At 42.0% G+C, this 17,896-nt stretch overlaps 1 protein-coding gene across 1 annotated transcript in view; it reads left to right on the forward strand.

Annotated features, from left to right (window-relative positions):
- The first annotated feature begins 669 nt into the window (after positions 1–669).
- The window catches only part of NCMAP (non-compact myelin associated protein), a 118,610-nt gene continuing 101,383 nt past the window's right edge, over positions 670–17,896 (forward strand). Inside the window, exon 1 of the mRNA XM_063957183.1 lies at positions 670–1,089. The gene's annotated coding sequence lies outside the window, so the exon portion shown is untranslated. The remainder of the gene's footprint in view (positions 1,090–17,896) is intronic.

Raw genomic sequence — 17,896 nt, forward strand, 5'->3', positions numbered from 1 at the left:
AGGGTACTTTCCGGGGGGCTGCCGGGATTCTGATGGATGGGATCCCGCTGTCTGTATTCTGACCGCCGGCATCCCGTCAATCGGTATTTCATACCGAATCCCCTGGGGTCTACTAAGAGATTTAGTAGCCAAAAGCTATGACACGAGGGCAAGTCCTCCTGGAAGATAAACTCTGAAAGCTTTGTTTGCTACATAGGGGTCAGATCAAAGCCCCATTGGTTAATAATTAAGGCTGCAGTCTGCAGTACTAATGAGCTTTCTCTCCTGCATTATGCTATTAATACATAGCGCTGATATTTAAAACTATGCAGAATAACTGCCTTGATAAATAGGCCCCATAGTTTTATTTGTGTTTGTTTTATTTAATATTAAATATGCTGCTTTATAAATGTGACTCGAATAAACGTGGTTCTATTTTTAATTCAGAAACAGAAGAAGTACTTGTTCAACCACGAGCCTGGAATTCTGCTGAACAAAAATCAAAAAATGCCACAAATTTCAGTTTTATAGGAACAAAGAAGCATATTTATGATCTCACCTATTATAGGAAGTAAGATCATTGGTGGTGAAGTTTATAAACTCCTGTCTGCGCAGTGGAGCAAACAAACAGCACACATTTTAGTGACATTCATGTCAGTTTAGCAGTGATAGCATAAGCTGCATATGGGGTGGGTCTGTGTGGTTGAAGGCAATTACCCAGAGGGAGGTGGGAGTAGAATCAGCCGTCTGTCTGCAGCTACTGATTTACAGAATACACACTGAACAGGAGAGAAGGAGGAGGAGAGAGAGAGAGAGATTATTAAAGAACAAAAAAAGTCATAGTACACCTGAACAAGGAGTGGTTGAGCCTGAAAAACAGGATCAACTTATAGTTTCAATATGGCGTTCTAACATACTGTGGTAGTAAAGCACTTCTGTGATCTTGTACTGATATTCAGGGACTACTGCCATCAGAGCCTCCACATAAGTGCTGAGCACTGGGGATCATCATGTTGAAAAGGAAGAAGTCGTGTTGAGTGGAAGCAAAAATAATCTTTCCTTATATAGAGAAAGGTGGGGAAATCAATACGCCTCCAGCTGTAAGTGGAGGTAAGTTATATTCTGTATTTTGTACTATACTATTTGTAGTTCTTGCACTCTAATGCTGTATGGAGCCAGTAATCTGTAGTTAATTCTGTTTGGTATAGAGAAACTCTTTTCTCCTGGGACAACGGTGCCTTCTTTGTAAAATATCTTTACATCAAAGCTTCCTATGTACAGTAAAGACATTAGTTTTCTTGAGACATGTCCAGACTTTAATCACTGTCTTATTACTATAAAGTTTTATGAGTACAGAACACTGAGATAGCATCACCCTTGTTTGTTGTATCTCACATTCTATGGAGAAAAGTCGACATAGTTGTCGCTGATAAATGTGAACGATATTACGCTCTCATAAATAATGTATCACTGCGTGCATTGTAAAAAATAATAATAATAATTATCTTTGTATAATCATTGTTTAAATGTTTAACTTGTGTTTGTTTTTTTAATTTATATTGTATTTGTTATTACTGTATGATACTGTATATTATTTAAATAACAGCAATCCATCAGGCCTGAGACAACAGAGATGTATAATTGTGATGTCTTGCACCTGTTTCATCCTGCGCTCACAAAGCTAATAAAGCTCATTGTGAAGGTGGGGGTCCATACAGGAGCAGAGGCTACATGAATGGCTTTGTGTCTTTCCTCAACCTTAATATAATATCCATATCACTATGACATCTGATAAATAATTCAGATCTACTCCGACTCTTAAAGCTGGCTTATTATTATTATTATTATTTTATTTTTAATATAGTTGTAAAGGTGCAGTAACTCATAGTAACCTATTCTATATTTGCATTACTTAGTCTAACTTGCCCTAAAAATATTCAGGTGACAATGTTGATTTCTGATTGGTTGCTAAGAGATTCTGGAGCAGATTTATTAAGCTCGGTGAAGTGATAAAGTGGAAGGTGATAAAGGACCAGCCAATCAGATCCTAACTACGATGTCACAGGCTGGGTTTGAAAAATGACAGTTAGGAGCTGACTGGCTGGTTCTTTATCACCTTCCAATTTATCACTTCACCGAGCTTAATAAATCTGCCCCACTGTATACTAACACTGTTGTTATTTACTCTTTATAAAATTAATTAATAATATCAGAAGCAGCAACTGTAAGGCTGGGTACACACTAGACATGCCTAGCCTGAGGACCTGGCATGCGGCAAGTGTATACACGCTTGCCGATGCCGGGTCCGACGGTGTGTGAGCCACATCACGTGGCAAATGCAGTATTTCTAGAAGGGGGTTTCCAAATGAAGTCCACAATCTCCCACTCTGTGGAACATTGGAGCAAATGCTGGAGTCTAGGGGAGAGGCAGAAGAAACTAGTAACATCCCTGGACATTAATGTAAACATTGGTCTTTGTATACACTGGATACTGTATGGAATACATTATTAATATTTAACACTATAAATGGTCTATAGTATAGGCTGTATCAAACATTTTTAAATAATATAAATAAGTGTTCAGGAAAAGGTTAAACATCCCATAATAAATTACACAAACATAATAGAACCAGTACTGCATTTTCTAAGCACACATTCTCCCACTTCATGGTAAGGCTCCTGTCTCTTCTTCCTGGTAGCTTCTCTCTGGTCCTGAGCGATTGAGGGCTCACATCCACACACACAGAAAACTTGGTTGAAGAAGCTGAGCTACCACTGGGCATGTGCAGCAGCTCTGCAGCCTTAAACTGCATGATTTGGTGGCAGCTCTAGTAATCTTATTATATGCCATTGCTATTGTTGTCATAATTTGAGCCACTTGCAAGAGGAGAGGGTTTTCAGGTAACCGGAAATGCCTCCTGCGTTTACCTATGAGTCTTAACATGCTGCAGTCTACAGCATGTCATCGCTAGCGATATCCTGTCAGCTTTGCTGCAGGGGTGATGGCGGATTTCACTAGCGACCACGGGAGCGCACATATCATGGGTAAACACTAGACAATGTTCCCGATATGTTGCTCTGATCCATGGGAACGGGCAACTTATCATCTAGTGTGTACTCAACTTAAGTAATGTGATAGGATTATTAATGGATGGATGGTCTTGTGCGTTATTTTGTGTTTCTGTCTAATCGTCATTTGGCATACCTTTGTGTGCAAGGTGCTGCCTTTTCTGCGTGTTTGATGGATAGATCACATCCATAATGATTTAGGGGCCTAATTATAATAATCGTATTTTAAAGAAATGTTCCTCTTAGTTACTAACAATAACTCACATGGATATTGGTTGCACTTAAAGCTGTGCATGTGAACAGTGTCAGATTCAGGAGCCACACGTAGGCTGCAGTCCGTGTATCATAAGATCCCTCTCCTACAAGTATGCCGGGACCACACTATTTGGTACATATGGGTCAGCCTTCAGCCCTTGTGATGTTAATTGGGACTGTGTTCTGCAACGATAGCCTTCTGCAGGAGTTTTTTGTGAAATCTCCTGCACTAGACTGTTATTACATAGCGGGCATACATAATATTATGCAGAAACTGCGGTCTCTGCATAATGTTATTAGAAGCCATATTTATAAGCAGGTCCCTTAGGATGTAGGAGCAGCTGTCTACCTAGAGTATAAGAGAAAATTGTCAACCTAAGATTGATTAAATGAGGTACAAGCACACTTGACTGATTTGCCTCCTTTGTACACATGGGTAGAGAACCATGATTTTTATTGCAGTGCTGTAAACACAATCTCAGCACACAAGATCCACCTAGCCACTGGCGTATCTATAATGGCTGCAGTGTATGCGGTGCACACGGGCCCCTGAGTCCAGAGGGCCCCCCCGCACACGCTGCACCCATTTTCAAAATACTCACCCCTCCGGAGTCCCGCGCCGATGTCCATGGCGGTGTTAAAACTGTGAAAATGGCATGCGCAGTACAAAAATCACTGGGAAAATGGCCACCGTGCCATTTTCCCAGAGATCTGTGCATGCACCGTAGAGTCTGAGCGCTCTAGTGCTCAGACTCTCAACGCTCCCGGCAGAGAGGAGGGAGCCCGAACTAAGGAGGCTGCACCCGGGCCTCCTCCTCTCTTAAAGCGCACCTGCATGTAGCTGGTGCTACGGCACAAACAACCTGCTGTATGTAATATAGGTTGAGTATCCCATATCCAAATATTCCAAAATACGGAATATTCCGAAATACAGAATCTCAGAGTGAGACTGAGATAGTGAAACCTTTGTTTTCTGATGGCTCAATGTACCCAAAGTTTGTTTATTACACAAAGTTATTAAAAATATTGTATGAAATGACCTTCAGGCTGCGTGTATAAGGTGTATATGAAACAAATGTATTCTGTGCTTAGTCTTGGGTCCCATCGCCATGATATCTCATTATGGTATGCAATTATTCCAAAATACCGAAAAATCTGATATCCAAAATACTTCTGGTCCCAAGCATTTTGGATAAGGGATACTCAACCTGTATTACAAAATTGACAGTTTAAAAAAAATACCATTACATTTTCCCTTTTGCCAGCAGAACATTGGCAGACTTCTGACTTGAATAGGCAAATCTGAGGGTATATTTACTAAAGGTTTATCATTCTAGATGGATCATTATCATTCTAGATTATCATTCTATCATTATCATTCTAGATTCTAGAAGATAATAGCTAGAAGCTGATTGGTTGCTATGGGCAACATCCCCACTTCCAAAACCCGCACTTTAGTAAATATACCTCCTGCATTCTTAAATTCACATAGGCGGTGTAGATGTAAGTTTACGCGTATATTTTGCACAATGGCACTAAAAGATGCAAACATTTTCATTGTGACATCTGGTTTTAAATAACCCCTGTATATTTTAGCTGTTGTGGTTTTGAGATATTGACTCATTTATACTCCTTGTAGTTGATAAAGGGAGGTTAGCATCTCTTTTCATGGATGAGTTCCATAGGACCTGAACTCTAACTACCATTGATCTGTGCCTTCATGTAGTTTTATTTTGTAGTGAAAATTGGTTTCCAGGAACAATTTTGTTCCCAGTGTCAATAAATATCCCTTAGAACATAGCTTCACATTTCACAACGGGTTTTTATATGCGGGATGTGGTTTTCAAGAGTATCACACAGTTCACTTTATATCCCTTGCCATACAAGCTGTTTTCCCACATTTTACTTCCCCCTTCAATTGGTGCTACTTAATGAAAAACATGTTGTCCTATAAAGATCTTCAGATGAATATAGAGGCTTCTATAGGTTAAAGAGAAATGGTTTGGGCATAATCAAAATCATTGCCAGCTGACAGATTTCTGGTCTATAAATGCCATTTTTAAGAGAGGTTACAATAAATGAACCCTCATGCTGAGTTTAGAACCCAGCAGTGTTGAGATTCTAACAACTGATGTCATTTGTTTTCGTTTCAGAAATGTAGATGTTGGTGTATGGGTATTAACTGACGTTTATTTCCTTGGTTTTGATCCCAAGTGTAACTATTATGCATCATTAATGATAAAACAAAATGGCTGCTTACTGTAGGAAAGGAACTGCGCAGACATTTAAAACTGCTCTATAGACTCTGTAATATTGTTGTGTCAGTGATGTGTATGTTTTTGAATTTGATACAAAAAGAATATGAAGAAAATTTGAGTTATTGTGATGTAGATGGGTGGAAGTTTTTGGACATAAATCTCCCTGTTCCATTAATATCCTAAAATATCTGTTTTCTGATTAGTGTATTTATTGCTTCTATAAGATCCTCTGTAATTCCCAAATCGGCCTATTTGACTTCCAAATTTATAACAGCAATGTATGTGTATAATATTAGGATACATTTGTACTCTGTAGAACAATATCATATTGCACTTTCTAACATTTCCATGTGGACTACTAGGAACATAACTTTACGTAAAACATAACAATGATTTGTTTTGTTGTAGCAATATAGCTTTATGGGAAGCAGTTAGTTTCCCGGGTCCGGCTGTCAGGATCCTGGTGGTCAGGATACCAACGCTGGAATCCCGACAGCCAAGGGAATCCCGGCGGTTGGAATCCCGACCGGGGGCCCGGAATCCCCACTCCAGTGGGTAGTCCATGCCACCGCCTGACGGGGATTAATTATTGCGGAGAGCTTCTCGACACAGGGCCAAAAGCGTGGCACGCGCAGTGAGCCCATGCGGGGACACGCTGCGCTCGCTGTCGGAATCCTGCCTGTTGGGATTCCGGCATCGGTCTTATGATCGCTAGGATCCCGACCATCGGGATCCCATACTGAATCCAGCTTAATATATAAACCTACATAAATACCATCAAAATGCAAAGTGAGTATGCAGTCACTCTTGGGGGGCAATTCAATTGTTAAAGTGACGATAGATTGGGAATCACAATTACATTTTTATTTTTTTATTGCACTGATTGCACCTGTTTGGGCGCCTAAACCTTGGACTTTGCACACATTTCATCTCGCACCTCAGGAGGCTGCAAGAAGAAATTACAACCCCGCGTTTAATGGGCGTTTAAATGGAGCATCAACTGAATTGCTCCATTTTTTGACCCCTAGTGGTAACAGCGGGGAACAACAGTTGAATTCCCCCCTTGGAGTACAGTTATGTACAGTACATGATAGTTAAATAAGACAAAAGTATGTGGGAATAAATTACAATTTATTTATAGTGCACATATTTTTCTCAGAGCTTTGCAGAGATTATTTAAGGGGAGATGCATCAAACCTATGAGAGAAATAAAGAGAAGTTGCTCATAGCAACCAATCAGATTCTAGCTTTCAATTATCTAGCACTATCTATAAAATAACAATTACAGCTGATTGGTTGCCATGCTCAACTTTCCGCTTTATGTCTCCTGAAGGTTTGATATACAGTGCATCCGGAAAGAATTCACAGCGCTTCACTTTTTCCACATTTTGTTATGTTAGAGCCTTATTCCAAAATGGAATAAATTAATTTTTTCCCTCTCAATTCTACACACAATACCCCATAATGACAACGTGAAAAAAGTTTTATTGAGATTTTTGCAAATTTATTAATTGTAAAAAAAAAAAAGAAAAGAAATCACATGAACATAAGTATTCCCAACCTTTGCTCAATACTTTGTTGATGCACCTTTGGCAGCAATTACAGCCTCAAGTATTTTTAAATATGATGCCACAAGCTTGGCACACCTATCTTTGGGCAGTTTCGCCCATTCCTCTTTGCAGGACCTCTCAAGCTCCATCAGGTTGGATGGGAAGCGTCCGTGCATAACCATTTTCAAATCTATATAGAGATGTTCAATCAGATTCAAGTCTGGGCTCTGGCTGGGCCACTCAAGGACATTCACAGAGTTGTCCTGAAGCCACTCCTTTGATATCTTGGCTGTGTGCTTAGGGTCACTGTCCTGCTGAAAGATGAACCGTCACCCCAGTCTGAGGTCAAGAGCGCTCTGGAGCAGGTTTTCATCCAGGATGCCTCTATACATTGCTGCATTCATCTTTCCCACTATCCTGACTAGTCTCCAAGTTCCAGCTGCTAAAAAACACCCCCACAGCATGATGCTGTCACCACCATGCTTTATTGTAGGGATGGTATCGGCCTGATGATGAGAGGTGCCTGGGTTCCTCCAAACATGATGCCTGCCATTCACGCCAAAGAGTTCAATCCACTTTGTTTCTTCAGACCAGAGAATTTTGGGCTGCCATGTGCTTTTTTACTAAGGAGTGGCTTCCGTCTGGCCAGTCTATCATACAGGCCTGATAGGTGGATTGCTGCAGAGATGGATGTCCTTATGGAAGGTTCTACTCTCTCCACAGAGGAATGCTGTAGCTCTGACAGAGTGACCATCAGGTTCTTGGTCACCTCTCTGTCTAGGGCCCCTCTCCCCTGATTGCTCAGTTTAGGTGGCCAGCCAGCTCCAGGAAGAGTCTTGGTGGTTCCGAACTTCTTCCATTTACGGATGATGGTGCCCATTATGCTCATTGGGACCTTCAAAGCAGCAGATATTTTTCTGTACCCTTCCCCAGATTTGTGCCTCGAGACAATCCTGTCTCGGAGGTTTGCAGACAATTCCTTTGACTTCATGCATGGTTTGTGCTCAGACATGCACTGTCAAGTGTGGAACCTTATATAGACAGGTGTGTGCCTTTCCAAATCATGTTTAATCAACTGAATTTACCACAGGTGGACTCCCAATTAAGCTGTAGAAACATCTTAAGGATGATCAGTGGAAACAGGATGCACCTGAGCTCAATTTTGAACTTCATGGCAAAATCTTAGAATACTTATTTACATGTGATTTCTTAGCTTTTTACTTTTAATAAATTAGCAAAAATCACAAAAAAACTTTTTTCATTTTGTCATTATGGGGTATCGTGTGTAGAATTTTGAGGGAAAAAATTAATTTATTCTATTTTGGAATAAGGCTGTATCATAAATGTGGAAAAAGATGGACTGTATCTTACCCTTAATCATTTGCATCAGACCCTGATCCAGAGGAGCTTTTAGTCTAAATTCCCTTCCACATAGACTCACATACAGACCAGCACTGCTAGAGCATACAAACGCCACACATATAGCAGAAAAAAAATAGAACTCACGACCTCAGTCTTGTAAAGCAGTAATGCTAACCATTATGTCACTATGCTGGCTTCATCTTGTTTGAAGTTTACATACCTCCCAGCATTGGAGGTGAACTGATCGGGAATGAAGACAATGGAAGAATTTCGACATTCGACATACCAACAATGACAGAATGTCGCCATTGTGAAAGCTGACAGACAATTTTATTTTTAGAGTTAGAGTTGGACTGTTAGTGTTAATTTAGATGACTATAGAAAACTGTATGGTCGATATGCAAAGTGCCGACATTTGACATGTCGCCCTCCCATTCATGTTAACATTCCGAATGTCAACATTTTGTACCACATCTGACGGCAAGACACAGCCCTCATACACTGGCCTATTTGAACATGGCTATATGTTTTGTAAACCATTGAGACGTACTGTTTCTATGATCTACCTAGGGATAGATTCAATTAGCCACAGGGCTTAATGCGCCACTAAAGATTGCCTTGAGCAATTCAATTACTATTGCTACCCCTTATGGAATGCCCCAGGATGTACACTTAATGCATATGTTTCAAATCCATGTTACCTATATTCCGTGAGTCTCACTGCATGGGGTAACTCCAGTGGTCTAGGCCAGGCATTCCCAACCTCGGTCCTCAAGGCACACTAACAGTCCTGATTTTAGTGATATCCAGGCTTGAACACAGGTGACTTAATTAGTACCTCAGTTATTTTGATTTAACCATCTGTGCTGAAGCCTGGATATCACTAAAACCTGCACTGTTGGTGTGCCTTGAGGACCGCGGTTGGGAATGCCTGGTCTAGGGACTAAACCCATAATCTATGGGCTAACACGCCTCAGATGCCTAGGAATTAAATAGCTCTGGGCATTAAACCTAGAGCTAAAGCCGTGCTGTAAGTCCCTCGGATAATTGAATCTGCCCCCTAGCCATGGATAAGGTGATGATTTTTTCAAATCACACTTTTTTTCTGATAACTCCCACACATCAGTATAAACTGCCAGATTGTTGTTTAATATATCTGTCGGCTGATAAGGCGAGCATGCATGCGTGTGATCAAATTGGACATTGATCCACCTGCTTAAGCTGATTCCGATTATTTATCTGTGTGTTTAAGAGGAATTATAATGTTAAACTTTTGGATGTACATGTAAGCACTTTTGTAGCCTTACAACTAGAGATGAGCGCCTGAAATTTTTCGGGTTTTGGTTTTGGGTTCGGTTCCGCGGCCGTGTTTTGGGTTCGAACGCGTTTTGGCAAAACCTCACCGAATTTTTTTTGTCGGATTCGGGTGTGTTTTGGATTCGGGTGTTTTTTTCAAAAAACACTAAAAAACAGCTTAAATCATAGAATTTGGGGGTCATTTTGATCCCAAAGTATTATTAACCTCAAAAACCATAATTTACACTCATTTTCAGTCTATTCTGAATACCTCACACCTCACAATATTATTTTTAGTCCTAAAATTTGCACCGAGGTCGCTGTGTGAGTAAGATAAGCGACCCTAGTGGCCGACACAAACACCGGGCCCATCTAGGAGTGGCACTGCAGTGTCACGCAGGATGTCCCTTCCAAAAAACCCTCCCCAAACAGCACATGACGCAAAGAAAAAAAGAGGCGCAATGAGGTAGCTGTGTGAGTAAGATTAGCGACCCTAGTGGCCGACACAAACACCGGGCCCATCTAGGAGTGGCACTGCAGTGTCACGCAGGATGTCCCTTCCAAAAAACCCTCCCCAAACAGCACATGACGCAAAGAAAAAAAGAGGCGCAATGAGGTAGCTGACTGTGTGAGTAAGATTAGCGACCCTAGTGGCCGACACAAACACCGGGCCCATCTAGGAGTGGCACTGCAGTGTCACGCAGGATGTCCCTTCCAAAAAACCCTCCCCAATCAGCACATGATGCAAAGAAAAAGAAAAGAAAAAAGAGGTGCAAGATGGAATTGTCCTTGGGCCCTCCCACCCACCCTTATGTTGTATAAACAAAACAGGACATGCACACTTTAACCAACCCATCATTTCAGTGACAGGGTCTGCCACACGACTGTGACTGATATGACGGGTTGGTTTGGACCCCCCCCCAAAAAGAAGCAATTAATCTCTCCTTGCACAAACTGGCTCTACAGAGGCAAGATGTCCACCTCATCTTCACCCTCCGATATATCACCGTGTACATCCCCCTCCTCACAGATTATCAATTCGTCCCCACTGGAATCCACCATCTCAGCTCCCTGTGTACTTTGTGGAGGCAATTGCTGCTGGTCAATGTCTCCGCGGAGGAATTGATTATAATTCATTTTAATGAACATCATCTTCTCCACATTTTCTGGATGTAACCTCGTACGCCGATTGCTGACAAGGTGAGCGGCGGCACTAAACACTCTTTCGGAGTACACACTTGTGGGAGGGCAACTTAGGTAGAATAAAGCCAGTTTGTGCAAGGGCCTCCAAATTGCCTCTTTTTCCTGCCAGTATAAGTACGGACTGTGTGACGTGCCTACTTGGATGCGGTCACTCATATAATCCTCCACCATTCTATCAATGTTGAGAGAATCATATGCAGTGACAGTAGACGACATGTCCGTAATCGTTGTCAGGTCCTTCAGTCCGGACCAGATGTCAGCATCAGCAGTCGCTCCAGACTGCCCTGCATCACCGCCAGCGGGTGGGCTCGGAATTCTGAGCCTTTTCCTCGCACCCCCAGTTGCGGGAGAATGTGAAGGAGGAGATGTTGACAGGTCGCGTTCCGCTTGACTTGACAATTTTGTCACCAGCAGGTCTTTCAACCCCAGCAGACCTGTGTCTGCCGGAAAGAGAGATCCAAGGTAGGCTTTAAATCTAGGATCGAGCACGGTGGCCAAAATGTAGTGCTCTGATTTCAACAGATTGACCACCCGTGAATCCTTGTTAAGCGAATTAAGGGCTGCATCCACAAGTCCCACATGCCTAGCGGAATCGCTCCCTTTTAGCTCCTTCTTCAATGCCTCCAGCTTCTTCTGCAAAAGCCTGATGAGGGGAATGACCTGACTCAGGCTGGCAGTGTCTGAACTGACTTCACGTGTGGCAAGTTCAAAGGGCATCAGAACCTTGCACAACGTTGAAATCATTCTCCACTGCACTTGAGACAGGTGCATTCCACCTACTATATCGTGCTCAATTGTATAGGCTTGAATGGCCTTTTGCTGCTCCTCCAACCTCTGAAGCATATAGAGGGTTGAATTCCACCTCGTTACCACTTCTTGCTTCAGATGATGGCAGGGCAGGTTCAGTAGTTTTTGGTGGTGCTCCAGTCTTCTGTACGTGGTGCCTGTACGCCGAAAGTGTCCCGCAATTTTTCTGGCCACCGACAGCATCTCTTGCACGCCCCTGTCGTTTTTTAAAAAATTCTGCACCACCAAATTCAAGGTATGTGCAAAACATGGGACGTGCTGGAATTTGCCCATATTTAATGCACACACAATATTGCTGGCGTTGTCCGATGCCACAAATCCACAGGAGAGTCCAATTGGGGTAAGCCATTCCGCGATGATCTTCCTCAGTTGCCATAAGAGGTTTTCAGCTGTGTGCGTATTCTGGAAAGCGGTGATACAAAGCGTAGCCTGCCTAGGAAAGAGTTGGCGTTTGCGAGATGCTGCTACTGGTGCCGCCGCTGCTGTTCTTGCGGCGAGAGTCCATACATCTACCCAGTGGGCTGTCACAGTCATATAGTCCTGACCCTGCCCTGCTCCACTTGTCCACATGTCCGTGGTTAAGTGGACATTGGGTACAACTGCATTTTTTAGGACACTGGTGAGTCTTTTTCTGACGTCCGTGTACATTCTCGGTATCGCCTGCCTAGAGAAGTGGAACCTAGATGGTATTTGGTAACGGGGGCACACTGCCTCAATAAATTGTCTAGTTCCCTGTGAACTAACGGCGGATACCGGACGCACGTCTAACACCAACATAGTTGTCAAGGACTCAGTTATCCGCTTTGCAGTAGGATGACTGCTGTGATATTTCATCTTCCTCGCAAAGGACTGTTGAACAGTCAATTGCTTACTGGAAGTAGTACAAGTGGGCTTACGACTTCCCCTCTGGGATGACCATCGACTCCCAGCGGCAACAACAGCAGCGCCAGCAGCAGTAGGCGTTACACGCAAGGATGCATCGGAGGAATCCCAGGCAGGAGAGGACTCGTCAGAATTGCCAGTGACATGGCCTGCAGGACTATTGGCATTCCTGGGGAAGGAGGAAATTGACACTGAGGGAGTTGGTGGGGTGGTTTGCGTGAGCTTGGTTACAAGAGGAAGGGATTTACTGGTCAGTGGACTGCTTCCGCTGTCACCCAAAGTTTTTGAACTTGTCACTGACTTATTATGAATGCGCTGCAGGTGACGTATAAGGGAGGATGTTCCGAGGTGGTTAACGTCCTTACCCCTACTTATTACAGCTTGACAAAGGGAACACACGGCTTGACACCTGTTGTCCGCATTTCTGGTGAAATACCTCCACACCGAAGAGCTGATTTTTTTGGTATTTTCACCTGGCATGTCAACGGCCATATTCCTCCCACGGACAACAGGTGTCTCCCCGGGTGCCTGACTTAAACAAACCACCTCACCATCAGAATCCTCCTGGTCAATTTCCTCCCCAGCGCCAGCAACACCCATATCCTCCTCATCCTGGTGTACTTCAACACTGACATCTTCAATCTGACTATCAGGAACTGGACTGCGGGTGCTCCTTCCAGCACTTGCAGGGGGCGTGCAAATGGTGGAAGGCGCATGCTCTTCACGTCCAGTGTTGGGAAGGTCAGGCATCGCAACCGACACAATTGGACTCTCCTTGTGGATTTGGGATTTCGAAGAATGCACAGTTCTTTGCTGTGCTGCTTTTGCCAGCTTGAGTCTTTTCATTTTTCTAGCGAGAGGCTGAGTGCTTCCATCCTCATGTGAAGCTGAACCACTAGCCATGAACATAGGCCAGGGCCTCAGCCGTTCCTTGCCACTCCGTGTGGTAAATGGCATATTGGCAAGTTTACGCTTCTCCTCCGACAATTTTATTTTAGGTTTTGGAGTCCTTTTTTTACTGATATTTGGTGTTTTGGATTTGACATGCTCTGTACTATGACATTGGGCATCGGCCTTGGCAGACGACGTTGCTGGCATTTCATCGTCTCGGCCATGACTAGTGGCAGCAGCTTCAGCACGAGGTGGAAGTGGATCTTGATCTTTCCCTAATTTTGGAACCTCAACATTTTTGTTCTCCATATTTTAATAGGCACAACTAAAAGGCACCTCAGGTAAACAATGGAGATGGATGGATTGGATACTAGTATACAATTATGGACGGGCTGCCGAGTGCCGACACAGAGGTAGCCACAGCCGTGAACTACCGCACTGTACTGTGTCTGCTGCTAATATATAGACTGGTTGATAAAGAGATAGTATACTCGTAACTAGTATGTATGTATAAAGAAAGAAAAAAAAAACCACGGTTAGGTGGTATATACAATTATGGACGGGCTGCCGAGTGCCGACACAGAGGTAGCCACAGCCGTGAACTACCGCACTGTACTGTGTCTGCTGCTAATATATAGACTGGTTGATAAAGAGATAGTATACTCGTAACTAGTATGTATGTATGTATAAAGAAAGAAAAAAAAACCACGGTTAGGTGGTATATACAATTATGGACGGGCTGCCGAGTGCCGACACAGAGGTAGCCACAGCCGTGAACTACCGCACTGTACTGTGTCTGCTGCTAATATAGACTGGTTGATAAAGAGATAGTATACTCGTAACTAGTATGTATGTATAAAGAAAGAAAAAAAAACCACGGTTAGGTGGTATATACAATTATGGACGGGCTGCCGAGTGCCGACACAGAGGTAGCCACAGCCGTGAACTACCGCACTGTACTGTGTCTGCTGCTAATATATAGACTGGTTGATAAAGAGATAGTATACTCGTAACTAGTATGTATGTATAAAGAAAGAAAAAACACGGTTAGGTGGTATATACAATTATGGACGGGCTGCCGAGTGCCGACACAGAGGTAGCCACAGCCGTGAACTACCGCACTGTACTGTGTCTGCTGCTAATATATAGACTGGTTGATAAAGAGATAGTATACTCGTAACTAGTATGTATGTATAAAAAAGAAAAAAAAAACACGGTTAGGTGGTATATACAATTATGGACGGGCTGCCGAGTGCCGACACAGAGGTAGCCACAGCCGTGAACTACCGCACTGTACTGTGTCTGCTGCTAATATATAGACTGGTTGATAAAGAGATAGTATACTCGTAACTAGTATGTATGTATAAAGAAAGAAAAAAAAACCACGGTTAGGTGGTATATACAATTATGGACGGGCTGCCGAGTGCCGACACAGAGGTAGCCACAGCCGTGAACTACCGCACTGTACTGTGTCTGCTGCTAATATATAGACTGGTTGATAAAGAGATAGTATACTCGTAACTAGTATGTATGTATAAAGAAAGAAAAAAAAACCACGGTTAGGTGGTATATACAATTATGGACGGGCTGCCGAGTGCCGACACAGAGGTAGCCACAGCCGTGAACTACCGCACTGTACTGTGTCTGCTGCTAATATATAGACTGGTTGATAAAGAGATAGTATACTCGTAACTAGTATGTATGTATAAAGAAAGAAAAAAAAACCACGGTTAGGTGGTATATACAATTATGGACGGGCTGCCGAGTGCCGACACAGAGGTAGCCACAGCCGTGAACTACCGCACTGTACTGTGTCTGCTGCTAATATAGACTGGTTGATAAAGAGATAGTATACTCGTAACTAGTATGTATGTATAAAGAAAGAAAAAAAACCACGGTTAGGTGGTATATACAATTATGGACGGGCTGCCGAGTGCCGACACAGAGGTAGCCACAGCCGTGAACTACCGCACTGTACTGTGTCTGCTGCTAATATATAGACTGGTTGATAAAGAGATAGTATACTCGTAACTAGTATGTATGTATAAAGAAAGAAAAAAAAACCACGGTTAGGTGGTATATACAATTATGGACGGGCTGCCGAGTGCCGACACAGAGGTAGCCACAGCCGTGAACTACCGCACTGTACTGTGTCTGCTGCTAATATATAGACTGGTTGATAAAGAGATAGTATACTCGTAACTAGTATGTATGTATAAAGAAAGAAAAAAAAACCACGGTTAGGTGGTATATACAATTATGGACGGGCTGCCGAGTGCCGACACAGAGGTAGCCACAGCCGTGAACTACCGCACTGTACTGTGTCTGCTGCTAATATATAGACTGGTTGATAAAGAGATAGTATACTCGTAACTAGTATGTATGTATAAAGAAAGAAAAAAAAACCACGGTTAGGTGGTATATACAATTATGGACGGGCTGCCGAGTGCCGACACAGAGGTAGCCACAGCCGTGAACTACCGCACTGTACTGTGTCTGCTGCTAATATATAGACTGGTTGATAAAGAGATAGTATACTCGTAACTAGTATGTATGTATAAAGAAAGAAAAAAAAACCACGGTTAGGTGGTATATACAATTATGGACGGGCTGCCGAGTGCCGACACAGAGGTAGCCACAGCCGTGAACTACCGCACTGTACTGTGTCTGCTGCTAATATAGACTGGTTGATAAAGAGATAGTATACTACTAATATTATATATACTGGTGGTCAGGTCACTGGTCACTAGTCACACTGGCAGTGGCACTCCTGCAGCAAAAGTGTGCACTGTTTAATTTTATTATAATATTATGTACTCCTGGCTCCTGCTCAGTGCCAGATTAAGATCCTGATGGGCCTGGAGCTGAAATTTATAAAGGGCCTACTGTGCGCCGCCACAGGGAGTGTGACCAGTATGGTGGGGGTGTGCCTACTGATATGGGGGGGGGGGGGGGGGGGGTCTGTGCCGTGGGGTACAAAAAAAATTAACTATGGATTATTAATAAAATAACATTTATGTTATTGAGGTTAGTAATACTCTGGGAACAAAAAAAAGTCCAAATTGCGTGATTTTAGCAGATAAGAACCACTTGGCCCATCGCATCTGCCCACTGCACTACCATCATATGCTAAACATCTTTGGCGGCATTAGATCCACTGGCCAGGGGCAAATTCAGGATTTGTAAGAAAACGTTTCTGTGTTTATATTTTATATAAAATATATATATATATATATATATATATATATATACTGTGTATATATATATATATATATATATATATATATATATATATATATATATATATATATATATATACAGGTTGAGTATCCCTTATCCAAAATGCATGGGACCAGAGGTATTTTGGATATGGGATTTTTCCGTATTTTGGAATAATTGCATACCATAATGAGATATCATGGTGATGGGACCTAAATTTAAGCACAGAATGCATTTATGTTTCATATACACCTTATACACACAGCCTGAAGGTCATTTTAGACAATATTATTTGTAACTTTGTGCATTAATCAAAGTGTGTCTACATTCACACAATTCATTTATGTTTCATATACACCTTATACACACAGCCTGAAGGTCATTTAATACAATAACTTTAATAACTTTGTGTATTAAACAAAGTTTGTGTACATTGAGCCATCAAAAAACAAAGTTTTCACTATCTCACTCTCAGTCAAAAAGTCCGTATTTCGGAATATTCCGTATTTCGGAATATTTGGATATGGGATACTCAACCTGTATATATATATATGGAAAAAAAGGGGGGATAGGGGAATCAGCGACTTACAGTGTCTAATATATTGATATAAATATGAAGAATATTCCAGGATACGGTTTAGAAAAAAAGGTAACAAAATATTTATTTATACAATTTAAAACATAATGATGGGATAAGAAAATAGAATATAAAAGCTTGATAATACCAAAAGAATAGATAAAAAATATATAATTTAGCTAGAACCCTGAATCACATAAAATCAGTAAAAACAATATTGTACTGATAAAAGATATTTTAGGATAAGAGAGTGATGCTTATCTTTAAAAACGGAGAGTCAGTAGAGGTACATCCAACGCGTTTCGTCCATCAGACTTCATCTATTTTTTTATCCCATCATTATGTTTTAAATTGTATAAATAAATATTTTGTTACCTTTTTTTCTAAACCGTATCCTGGAATATTCTTCATATTTATATCAATATATTAGACACTGTAAGTTGCTGATACCCCTATCCCCCCTTTTTTTTCCACATTTTAACTCTAAAGGCAGCATATCCCTTACGAGTATTTAGGGGTTAGCTGACACCTTATATTATTAAAAGGAG

Source organism: Pseudophryne corroboree, chromosome 2, assembly GCF_028390025.1.
Source record: "Pseudophryne corroboree isolate aPseCor3 chromosome 2, aPseCor3.hap2, whole genome shotgun sequence".
Taxonomy (NCBI): Eukaryota; Metazoa; Chordata; class Amphibia; order Anura; family Myobatrachidae; genus Pseudophryne; species Pseudophryne corroboree.